Source organism: Cornus florida, unplaced genomic scaffold (genome assembly GCF_030987335.1).
Source record: "Cornus florida cultivar Cherokee Brave unplaced genomic scaffold, ASM3098733v1 CherokeeBrave_3.0.0_Hap2_Chr03, whole genome shotgun sequence".
Classification (NCBI taxonomy): domain Eukaryota; kingdom Viridiplantae; phylum Streptophyta; class Magnoliopsida; order Cornales; family Cornaceae; genus Cornus; species Cornus florida.
Window position 1 is genome coordinate 57056645 of NW_026775573.1, and position 12370 is coordinate 57069014.

Consider the following 12370-nt stretch of genomic DNA (forward strand, 5'->3'; position numbering starts at 1 on the left):
TCTTGTCTAAGGCATAAAATAAAATCCAGTATGTCATCCAATTAATTTAGTGGTCTGACATGAAAATAAGTAGGACTTAACTTTTTAGTTAATTCGTTCCCTTATAAATCCGAATAGGTAGGACTTAACATTTTTAGTTAATCCATCCCTAGAATGCCACCATTATATACTAGTGCATTACATCCATGCAATCCAATAATTGATGTAACAAATAAAGTTATACATTAAATAATCCAGAAATAAACATAATAATATAATATCATGCTATCACAAAATAGGAATGACTTATAATTTATTTGAGCTTCCTACATCATGTATCCTACACAAATTGAATCTTAAACATGTTGATAATTTATTTCACAGTCAAGTAAGCATTCTCAAAATAAAATTCATACTAAACATTTAATCTCAATTGCTAAAACAAATTAAAAAGATTAAATCCATTCATTTTTTAGAAAATTCAAACAACATGTATCATTATGTTTAAGTTTATTTAAAATTTATTTAAACTCATACCTAATCCCTATTTAATGTTCGGGACCCCTCAAAATCAATTAAGGTCAATTTAAACACTGTTTACGAAAATTCCCCAGGTAAGGCTCGAGCTTTTATCCTGATAGCTCGAGCTTTTCATCAATAGCTCGAGCTTTGCATCAATAGCTCGAGCTTTGCATCCAAGGCTTGAGTTTTTCACCCATGGCTCGAGCTTTGCATCCAAGGCTCAAGCACTGTAACAACAGATCGAGCATTGTTACGCGAGTTAGCCTAGAAATCCAATTGTAAGCTTGTTCTTCATTGTTAATGGTTCTAAGGCATGTTACTAAGCCCCATCAACACACAAGCATGAAATTACATCATTATAACATGTAGAATTCCATAAAGAAATCAAATCTAACCCATGAATTTATCAATTTATACAACAAGAACAATCATGAACATAATTCATAAAACCTATGTTCTAGATCAATTAAATTATATATTTCAATTTTAATTGTTCTTTAAACATCCTTAAAGTTATACTAGAGATATATAGATCACAGATCTAAGGGAGAAGTGTAGAACAAGAACTTGCCTTAAACTTTCGGATCGAAAGTTAAACTCCTTCTTCCTTAATCTTCTTCTGTAATGGTTCTTCTCCTCCTTCTTCCTTCCTCTTTATCCATCTCTCTCTAACTCTCACTTTCTCTCTAGGTTTCTCTTTTTAAACCTATTTTCTAGGTATATACGTATATATAGATAAAATATACTACCTATTCTTCAAAACCTAACCTACGTCTGACAACTCACAAACTAGGTAACTAATTTAATAAAATATTATTTTTAATGAAAATAATATAGATACATATATATGTACATCTCATTATATATATATATATATACACACTAATCCCCATGGGTTACTATCCAACCCATTAAGATCCCACTCAAATAGTCTAAGACCCATTTAGGTGGTCCATAGGCTTTAACCTAAATCCTTATAAAACTAAAATAAACCACTTAATTCACACAATTATTTGCAACTAATTATATAACATATAAGCCAACAATTTCAAATAGGCAATTAAATAATATAATAATTACACAATATTTAAATCAAAATAAACCATTTAAGCACATAATTAAATTAAACAAATAATTTAAATAACACATAAGCAATTGGCCAATTAAATCAATTAATCATGTAAAATGCAATAAAACAAAAAAATATATACCGAGACTATCCTTTCAAAATTAGGGGTATTACAGTGTAAGCACCTATCTCCCTTTCACTTGATTTTTGTAGATGACTTGCTTCTCTTTTCTTTTGGCAATCTCAGCTCATTATAAACTCTAAAGCAAGCAATGGACACCTTCTCTGACTTATCTGGTCTATACATTAACCAAGGCAAAAGCCATGTGTACTTCTCTGGGGTAAATGAGCAACTGCAATCTTCCATCCTTTTTCCCTTTGGTTATAAAAAAGGAATGTTGCCAGTTACATATTTAAGGGTTCCACTAGTAACAACTATGCTTCGAGGTCAGAACTAAAAAGCCCTAATTGACAAGATCACTACAAGGATTGCTCACTGGACCAGCAAGAATATTTCATTTGCAAGCAGGTTACAACTTATTAAAGCTATTCTCTTTTCCACTCAAATGTATTAGAGCTCTAAATTTATACTACCTATGAGCATCAGACATGAGCTTGAAAGTATCTTTGGGTCCTTCTTATGGACTAGTGCATCCCTCAAAAAGATTGGGGCCAAAATAGCTTGGGACAAATGCTGCTTGCCTAAGAGAGCTGAAGGACTAGGCTTGCCAAATCTTCACACTTGGAATGAGAGTGGAATCATGAAGCACTTCTGGAATATCATTTCATCAAAAGACATGCTATAGGTTAAGTGGATTAACTCATACCTCCTCAAGGGAAAAAGTATTTAGGAGATCAAGGTTCTTGGACAGTACTCTTGGAATTGGAGGAAGTTACTAATCCCAAGAGGAACAATCAAACCCCTTATCAAACTAAAAATTGGAGATGGTTCTAAATCTAATTTTTGGTATGACAATTGGTGCAACCTTGGCCCTCTACACCTATTAACAACCACTCAGTCCATCAACAATTCAGGCTTTGACAGTAAAACAAAGGTTCGTTCTTTCATTATCAATAATACTTAGTCTTTTTCCCCATCCATAACCTCCACCATCCCACAGCTACATCACATATCCCTCTTTCCCAACCCTCAAACCAATTCATGTGACAAGGTTCTATGGATTCCATCACACAATCGCCAATTCTCCATAGCCAGCATAATGAAACACTTCAACAAGCATCATACAACCCTTCCTTGGCCACGCCTAGTTTGGACAAAACCTTCCATCCCAAAGCACTCATTCACACTGTGGGTGGCAATCCAAAAAAGACTTCCTACACTGAATAAGAGATAACACAGGCCACATAAATTCCACCTTATGCATACTTTGCAACACGGATTTGGAATCACATGACCAACATCTTCTTCCAATGCCAATTCATCAAACCTTGTGGGCTTCTCTTTAAGCACGATGTGGGTTTCATATTCAATCATCATTATAATCTGGCCTTATTACTTGGGCAGTTTACCATTGGAAGGGCACTTCAAATTTCCATAGTCACACAGTCTCAAAATTAAGTTTGGCAACCCTGGTTTACCAAACTTGGAATAGAACAATAGGAGAATTTTCCAAAAGAAAGCCATTACAGCTAACTCATTGCTTTATCAAACCCTGGAATCAATCAGAACCAAGCTTCTCACATCCTCAATTTCAGATACATCCAATGCTTCAAGGATTGCAGAAGAGTGGGACATTCTTATTACTATAATTTGCCCACCACCAGAACCACCGGATTAGGCATTGTGAAGGCAACTTTGACGGAGTTCTACTCCTTCTCAACGAAATTTGGGGTAGTCAATAATGGTCTACCATTTCAAACTTTGGACTCAATTCCATTATGGGCCTATACCATGGGCTGATTTTTGTTATGGTTAGCTATGTATGTATGTTCTGTGGGTCTAGCCCATTCATCCTCTGGTTAGCTATTGCTAGCCTTGTACTCTTATTTCTTTAATCAAATTCACCTTTCAAAAAAAAAAAATTGTATTTCATGTTAACATATCAAAAACTCAATGCATGAATATATAACCAATAATGAATCACATTCTTGAATAATTTTTTAATATTAAATAAAATAAATAATTGACTTTCTGCGTAGGGGATGTAACTTGGGTAAGCCAACTCAAACTTAACCTAAGTCCTAGCTCGATTTTGTTTGAACTTGAACAATTATTTTTACAATTAGGGTTAGACTTAATAGATTGGAAATTCTCAATCCAAACTTAATTAGGGTTAAACTTGGGTTGAGGTGTCAACAATTATAGTTCAATCTGAACTCAAATATTAATATTAATATTAATATTTTATTTTATATGTATATTTAGACAAAAATGACATAGATATATAAATAAATAAATAAGGATCCAATAGGAACTATGAAAGCAAAGAAAAGTGAGATGATACGAAGCTATTCCTTATTTTTATTCTTCATAGGTTGACATTTAAGATTTTAGGTTTAGCTTCACGAACAAAAAAGACTTTGAAACTTTTAGTAACTTTGCTTTTTTAAAACAAAGAAAAGTAATATGATATATTGTTATTAATTATATCATATAGTAAAGAGTGAATTGCAAAAAATTCCTCTTTACTATTACCCAGTTGTGAAAAACCCTCCTTATGAATATTTTTAGCAAAAAGTTCCCCTCAACTATTCCAATAGGTGTTTTTAACTATTGTATGTTTAAGTGGTTGTCTGAGAGAATTTTTTGGACAAAATTACCCCTTATTAGATTAATCTTCAGACAATTTATTTATTTTTTCTCTCTTTTCTCTCCACGTCAAACAATCCTTTTCATTGCTTCAAACACAAAGCTAGTAGCATATCGAGAAACCTAATTGTGGAATCAAAATAATTTTCGAGTAGTAGGTGGTGGAATCAAAACAATATATGATGAGATGATAAATGTATTTCTCTCAAACTAAATTATTTAAATATCCTTTATAATTAGATTCTTGTGAATTGAATAGAGGGCAACGATGTCCTTTCACATTAAAAACTTTCATATTTTTAGGTCTTTAACTTAAGTACTACAACAATTTCGTCTCAAAAAGTTACTTTGGGGTATTTCGTGTTCTTGAAGTAAATAATTTTTCGTAAAAAAAAAAAAAAAATCAAATTTGAAAATGAAATTATGTTACATTTTAATTGCCAATTTTAGTCAAACTTACGTTGAAGTAGCATAATTCAATTAAGGAAGAGAAAGAAATTGAACTAAGGAAACATGGCAAATTATTAATTATTTTCTTTAAAATAATTAACTGTTATAAAGGCTACTAAAGATCAAGTGCACAGAAGGAGTTCTTGAGTTACTTAATTTTTCCATCTTCTATTTCAACGTCGTGGTGGATTTTCTCTCTCCTGTATGGTTGTACTTAATTTTATTTTATTAATTATACATAGCTTAACTATGATTTTATTGGCTTTGCTGCTTCACATGCATTGCTTGAAGGAGAGAGAGAAAAGAGAGAGAATAAATAAATAAATTGTCTGAAGAATAATTTGTTAAGGGAGTAATTTCGTCCGAAAAACTTCATTAAACAATCATTTAAATGGACAACGGTTAAAAACACCCCATTGGGATAGTTGAGGGGAGTTTTTTGTAAAAATTATTCATAAGGGGAGTTTTTCGCAATTAGCTAATAATCGAGGGAATTTTTTTACAATTTGTCATGTAGTAAATAGGCAAAAGTGCAAAAAACCCCCTGAACTATCCACTTTGTTGCAAATACTCCCCTAAACTACCAAAGTATTATAATGCCGAATATGCCTTTTTTGTGACCGTTATAGCCTTGTGGCCTATATAACCTATTTGTATGTCATTTTGCCAAATTCTGTACTCATTCTCTCTCTGCAACTAACTGGAAGGGGCTTTGGACAAAGGTGAGTTTTCTTATCCAATTAAATTTATTTATAATACATATATATTAGATTTGAATATATATATATATATATATTAGTTTTTAGCTTGATATATTTTTAAAATCTGTGGATCCATATATATATATATATATATATATATATATATATATATATTTACTTTTTTGTATTAGTTTTTTTTCTTCATATGCATAGTAGTATTTAGTAGTTAGGAGTAATTTTTTTATTTATTTTATTTTTATATTTACGTGCTTGCAATATCTATTGTAGTATTGATATGGAGCCATCAAGCAATTCATCAAATCGGTGTACAATGTATGAAGGATTGTATTGCTATTGTGGAGTAAAATCTCCTTTGAAAAGAGCCACTACACAAAATAATCTAGGTCAGAGGTTTTATGGATGTGGAAGGTATCCTATGATGTCTTATGGGTTCCATAGATGGGTGGATCCTGAGAACTGGAACCATATGGAAAGAGAACTGGCTATGAGAACCATATCGTCTTTGAAAGGCCAAATTGCTATGAGAACTAGTTATGAGAACCATTTGGAAGATGAAGCATTGCCTATTGATGGGAGTATCAACTTCGTGGGTGCACAACCTGTACCAAGCAATATTGGGAATCATGTAATCACAAATTTTGTTGTTTTCATGTTAGGATTTATAGCATGTGCTATTGTAATGGTTATTGTGTGGTTATTAAGTAGAATATAATTGTAATGAACTTTATAATTAATTAATGTATTATTTTTTTATATAATATACTGTGTTGCACCAACATACCAGTTGCACCAACATAGTAAAATAGGTGATGACAATACAAAAATATTATAATTTGTGGTAATCTTTGCACCACCAACATACCAGTTGCACCAACATAGCAAAAAACATACAAAAACAAAATTTGTGCACCATAACATAACAAAATACATAACCATAACCATACAAAAACAAAATCTATGCACCACCAACATACCAAAAAACATACCCATAACCATACAAATTATAGTATTATCCGCCATAACTATAACCGTAACCATACAAAATCATAACTTCTGCACCAATATTCCAAAAAACCAAAACTACAATCTGTGCACCAACATTCCAAAAAATCAAACAACATCTGTGCACTAACATTTCAAAAAACCAAACATCTATGCACCACCAACATACCAAAAAAACCTAAACCATATCTATCTACCAACATACCAAAAAAATCTAAACCATATCTGTGCACCCCCAACGTACCAAAAAATGAAAACTAATATCTGTGCACTAAAACTTACAAAAAGCTGTACCATGAACTCCAAAAAGCACAAAACCACCAAATTTCCTTAAAATCCTGGGTCAATTGCAGTGGGTGTAATAACCCTAATTTTAAAGGGATAGTCTCGGCATTTTTATTTTGGTTTTATTGCATTTTTGTTTAACTAATTGATTATTTGTTAATTTGTTTGGTTGTTTTATTATTTATGTTATTTAATTGTTTAATTATGTTTTTATTTTCTTTAATTGAATAATTGTCTTTTTATTTTTCTTTATTGGAAATTACTTGTTTTAAATTGGATTAAATTTGTGTAATAGTTATAATGTTAAAATTTAGGTTTTATTCCTTTAGAAATCACGTATGGGCCGATTAGGGTTCTGTCTCTTATTGTAGTAGAATTAGGTTTTGGCTAAAGCCTATATATATAGAACAATATACGTCTGCTAGGGTTGGAAAAACCCTATTCACGTATCAGAGAAATAGAGAGAAACAGAGAGAGGTTGTGAGAAAAACAGAGCAACTTTGGTGAGGGTTTCGGTTGTGGATTAAAGGTCAGACCTAGGAGAAGGGAAAACTGAGCAGTAGGAGGTTAAGTTGATAGTAAACAAACATCGTCGGAAAGCTTAGGAAGACGGCGACACGGTTTTGATTCCAAAACCACACAGGCAAGTTCTATTTTGCCTCTCTCCGCTTGGCCTGTGTTCTGTGCATACCTAGATGATCTTTAGGAATTTAATGGGACATTAATTGAATCTTACATGTGTAATATATGTCAAATTTATCATCTGTATGTGTTTAATTTTATTTGAAATAATTCTTGCAAGTTTGGTGTTCGTCGTCTGTTTTTTTAAAGCATAACAAATTGGTACTGTTTTAATCGTTCTATTAATTCTTACTGTCGTAAACAAAGGGCTGGGATGATACTGGATATATATTAGACTGTTTAGATCAGTATTAATGAAGAGCAAAAAGGTTGGAAGAGGCTGGAGACGAAACAGACGGTCAGAAGCGGATCAGGGCTCTCAGAGAGGGAGAGAGCCGACTCCATGGAAGAGGGAGCTGGCTCCTTCAAGCGCATAGCTGGCTCTATGGGGTTTAGAGCCTCCTCCAAGAGGCATGGAGCTGGCTCCATGCTTTATGGAGCCTGCTCCCAAGTTCTGATAGCAGGCTCTCCCATGTTTACGCGTTCTGGAATTTTTAACGGGTACTGTTTAAGCGCTTGGTTTTTCTCGATCAGTTTTGAGACTTTACTAGGGGTTTTAATATTTAACTTCAGGTGTTCTTAAGACCTCTAATTGCATAAGTTACCCTGTTATATTAATTGAATGAATTGCTTAGTTTTAATTCGACGATTTAATGGATAATAGCATGATTTTAAATTTTGTTTTAGATGCACGGTAGGGTAATTTATTTATCAGATTTGACCTATGCATACTCTAAATTTTAATTGCTGAAATATTTGTCTCTTTTCTGCAATTACATGAGTTAACGATTGGATTTAATTGCTGAAATATTAGTTGCTGAACTACTATTTATGTTTTGTAGTTTACATGGTTTTAGACTTAAATTGCTGAACTGTTACACAGGTTCTGTAATTTATATGGAAGATAACCTGGATTTTAATTGAGGAATTCATAGCTTATATTCTGTCAATTACATGGATTTATATGTTGAATTTTAATTGCTGAATTAATATATTAAATTTTGTCAATTATCTGGATATTGTGAATTGTATACCGGTATGGGACGGTGGTATACTAGGGATGGTTTAGCTCAAAACGCTAAGACCTACCTTATTGGAATAAGGGAATGGATTGTAAAAATTAAATCCTACTTATATTTAGGTCAAATTAACTGAGTAAGTTGAATGACCACAAGGATTAACTATTGTTTGTAGTTAGGTCAGATCAACTGAATAAGTTGAGTGACTAACTGAATTATAAATCTTATGTCAGATCAACAAAGAATTGAATGACATACTCTGGTTTTGGATGGAGTTTAAATATATGATTATAGTACCACGATATGAGCTTGAGTCTCATAGTCGATGGTTAAGGCGCGTATATGCAGTGGATGCGTAGCTGGTTATGATAGGTTAAGGTGTACCTTGTTAGGCCTAGGTTGTGATGACCTTGTGGGCGGGTGTGCCATAGGTGGGTGAGAGAGACACTGTCAGGCTACGATATTGGCAAGCTACGGGTGCACAAGTCCTACATCGCCTGGGTAGAGGAAAGGTGAAGTGCTTATATGTAAGTGTGTCATCTCCAATTAGTATGAGGCATTTTGGGATAAAGCTCAAGAGCAAAACCATGTGGGATCTAGCCCAAAGCGAACAATATCATACCATGTGGTGGAATGGGTCGTTACAAATAGTATCAGAGCCTAACCCAGCCGGAAGTGTGCCGACAGGGATGTCGGGCCTCCAAGGGGGGTGGATTGTGATGACCTTGTGGGCAGGTGTGCCGTGGGCGGGTGCGAGAGATACTGTCAGGCTACCACACTGGCGAGTTACAGGTGCACAGTCCCACATCGCCTGGGTAGAGGAAAGGTGAAGTGCTTATATGTAAATGTGTCATCTCCAATTGGTATGAGGCCTTTTGGGGTAAAGCCCAAGATCAAAACCGTGCAGGCTCAGTCCCAAAGCGGACAATATCATACCATGTGGTGGAATGGGTCGTTAAAAGCAAAATCGTGCAGGCTCAGGCCTAAAGCAGACAATATCATACCATGTGGTGGAGTGGGTCGTTACATAGGTACTTATACCCACATTTGGGTGCGTTTTTGCATGTTGCCTTCTATTCAGGTTGAGACCCCTTTGTAGTCCAGTGAATGTCCCTTAGTGTGGATATATATATACTTATGGACTAGATAGATATTGTGAGATATCTATAATGTATCTGCGTATCAGGTCACTGTATGGATTGCAGTTAGAATAGAACTTGTTCGTGGGCCTGACCCACTCTTATATTTTTCAGGTATCGGACGGTTCCCGTCTCAGGGCTTGATCGGGCTGAGCAGAGACGGTCATTCATTCTACTGACAACGTAGGATTTCATTTCATGTTTTAGATTTAGATTTTATCTTCAATTGTTTACTTTTCATTTAGGATTTTGTTTTGGGGTCCACTAGATGGATTCCCGAGTTGTATTCTTGGAGGTTTTGGAGTGTTGGATTATTTTTAATCTTTAACTTTTGAGGATTTTATATTTAATAATTCTTTCAGCTTTATTATTTATTTCCTTAACTCTTTTTGTATTCTGTGTTCATTTATATATTAATTGTTTGATATTCCCTCAGGTTTGGGCTTAGACCTGATCAACCCATCTTTCGGATTCGAGGGGTATCACAGTTGGTATCAAAGCACTCCAGGTTCAAGTGTCTCTAGGTTATTTTGCATTAAGACTTCCGCGTAGCGTTTTCTCTTGATTAGAGCTTAAGTTTAGGATTCATTGTATTCCTTTACGGTTCGTTTAAAATCGTACTAATGTCTGTCTTTCTATGTTAACAGCATGGTTAACGCTAGAAAAGGACAGAACATGCAAGGAAACAGTGAACAAAAGAGAGCGACATGTAGGTAGCAAGAACGCTTGCGGAATCAGCAAATGGAGGACGAGCAGCAAATGCCTGGGTTTCAGGATGATGATGGTCAGTTTCATGAAGAACAGGAGGAGGTACAACAGGCGCAGGATTAGGTCAGAGATCCGGAATATCCTCCTCATCTCAATGATCTCATTGCTCGGGCTATAGAAGCAGAGGTAACAGCTGCACTTCGAAATCAACCACAGGTTTAGCAGGCACTAATACCAGCACTGGTTATTCAGACTGATTCTTGGGAGAAGGCTAGGAGTTTTTTCATAAAGGGTAACCCACCTTAGTTCTCAGGCTCCACCGATGCGAAAATAGCTCACCAGTGGAAACAGGACATCGAACGACATCTTCGTCTGGTTTAGTGCACGGAGGTTCAGAAGCAAATGCTTGCTACCTTCAAGCTAGTTGGGGATGCACTACAGTGGTGGGAGTCAGTTACCACCGTAGGGGAGAGGATGTCATTGACTTATGATCAGTTTAGTGCACGTTTTGATGAGAAGTACTTTCCTTATGCAGTTAGGGCAGCTATGAAGACTGAGTTCCTTAATCTGCAATAGGGGAACATGACAGTGGCAGAGTATGAGCAGAAGTTCACATGCTTATCTCTTTTTGCTCCAGAAGAGGTGGATACAGAAGAGAAGAAGAGCAATAGTTTAGTTAAGGGACTGATGTGGTCTATTTAGCAAGCTATTACAGGTAGTCTAGCTTACACTACTTATGCTCAGGTGGTAGGTGCCGCTCTACAGCAGTATCAGTTGACCGTGGACTTTAGATAGGCTAAAGGTGAGAAGCGGGGTGACAGAGACTCTGCTAATCAGTCAGCTGAGAAAGGGAATGGCAATGGACACCGACATAGTAACAAGGGCAAATTCCAGGGACAACAGCCTTAGAAAAAGTACAAGGGTGGTTCGGATGCTCACAAGAAAAGGGCATCCATTCAGAGGCAGCAAAATAGGGGACCACAGGCAAGATAGGGTCAGCCACAGGCTAACCGATAGAAGAGGCCATTTGGTACTTTCTAAGGTAGTTGCTACACTTGTGGAGAGTATGGTCATACTTCTAGGCAGTGTCCTAAAGCAGGACAGGGACAGGGACAACATGTGTAGTAGGGGCAGAGGGCACTAGTACCTTTACCCACTTCACAGGTTCCACGGATTCAGGGATAGGCATATCCAGCTTTACTGGCACCGCTACTGCATCAGGGACAGGCACCACAGTAGTTGCATTATGGCAGGGTGTACAACCACATGCCACATGACGTGCAGGCACCTTAGGCTGTTGAGGGTATGTTTCTTATTCATGGTTCAAAAGGTCGTATTTTATTTGATACGGGTGCTACACACTCATTTGTAGCTAGATCTTTTGTTGCTTTATCTGGGATGACGACGCGGGTATGCAGTAGACCTCAGGGTATTTCTACACCTTTAGGCAATACAGCCATTCTACATGAGAGTGATGGGCCTGTGACACTAGATATTGGTAGACTCAGATTTTTAGCCAATTTATTGGTCCTGGATATACACACTTATGATGTCATACTTGGGATGGATTGGTTATCACACTACCATGCCCAAGTTAATTGTTATAATAGGTCTATTGTGTTCACCATACCTGGTTAGGATATATACATCGTCACTATACCACGTTCGAATGGGGTTATTAGCACATATTTGTTCCATATGGAGGAGAAAACGGAGGAGGATGAGAGTACTGTGTCAATGGATAGCATACCAATCGTACAGGACTTTCCGGATGTGTTTCAGGAGATTCCAGGGTTGCCACCTAGTCGCGAGATTGACTTTGTAATTGACGTAGCTCCAGGCATTACGCCTATTGCTAGGGCACCATACATGATGGCACGAGTAGAGATGCGAGAGCTGAGGGATCAGATTCAGCAATTACTCAGCCAGGGTTTTATTCGTAGGAGTATTTCACCCTGGGAAGCACCAGTGTTGTTTGTGAAGAAGAAGGATGGTTTATTTCGCCTATGTATAGATTACAAGGA